The following is a 1,049-nucleotide window of genomic DNA, read 5'->3' as shown; positions in this document are numbered from 1 at the left end:
TCCCAGACCGGGCGTTGTGAGTGTCTATTGAGCGAAAACACCTAAAGCTGCACGAGGCTCCGGCAGGGGATGGTGGCGAACCCTGCTTTACTCTTTTACCATAACTTTCTCTCACTCTTACTTTCTGTTTCTGTTGTGCCTGTAATTCAAAGGTCAGCCTTGTCACACTGTGTCACACTGAATATCCCCGAGAACTACGTAAAGGGTACACGTGTCTGTGGAGTGCTCAGCCACTTGCACGTTAATGTCACGAGCAGGCAGTTCCGTTGATCGGATCAACTGGAAACCTCGACGTCGTAAGCGACGGAGTAACAACAACAACGATGTGATTAAAAGAACACCTAGCTTCGGGTAACCAGTTAGAAGCTGTTATTTCTCGAGGCGATTGATAGTAATCCAATTGCTTCAAAGCAGTGTCTTTCACCACAGGGTGGTAGCAACAGCTAGAATATTATTAAAATATTATTATAGATTGTGACTACACACACGCACACACTCACATAAATATGATGAAGCCGTACACGAAGTACCATTATTTGCAAGAAGTAGCAGTCGATAACCGTTCGGCGCTAAATAAAGCTTCACTTTACAATTCTACCTATATGGCACTTTATGTTGGTGGATAATAATATTGTTGTATTTTGATTATATATCCGATTCCCTGTATCTATCTATCTATCTATCTATCTAGGATATTCTGTAGGACAGTGAATAAGGATAGAGTAGGTTGTCCACAATTCCACATAGTCAGTTACACAGACCACAAATTTGTCACTTGTACGCTTGACTTAGATAAGACACATAGACAGGGTCCCGGTTACTGGAAGCTGAACGCGTCGTTCACGGCACGCCAGGCTTACAGGGACCAGATTAGCACTTTAGTTAAGAGAGCATTAACGGGTGCCATCATCAACAACAGATGGTGGTATGCCCTCAAAAAAGCAATCAAGTCAGAATCGGTTAGGTACAGTAAGGCCTTAGCGTTAGACCGAAATAGAATAGAGGGAGACCTAGTTAAAAAATTAGAAGAGGCACTTAGTACTGGCATC

At 43.1% G+C, this 1,049-nt stretch overlaps 1 protein-coding gene across 6 annotated transcripts in view; it reads right to left on the bottom strand.

The window, feature by feature from the left end:
- LOC106876426 (uncharacterized) overlaps positions 1–1,049 on the bottom strand; it is a 1,308,965-nt gene that overhangs the window by 482,470 nt on the left and 825,446 nt on the right. The gene's annotated exons all lie outside the window — the stretch shown is intronic.

Source organism: Octopus bimaculoides, chromosome 5 (assembly GCF_001194135.2).
Source record: "Octopus bimaculoides isolate UCB-OBI-ISO-001 chromosome 5, ASM119413v2, whole genome shotgun sequence".
Lineage (NCBI taxonomy): Eukaryota > Metazoa > Mollusca > Cephalopoda > Octopoda > Octopodidae > Octopus > Octopus bimaculoides.
The sequence above is the reverse complement of the archived record's forward strand: the minus strand, read 5'-3'. Positions and strand labels throughout refer to the sequence as shown.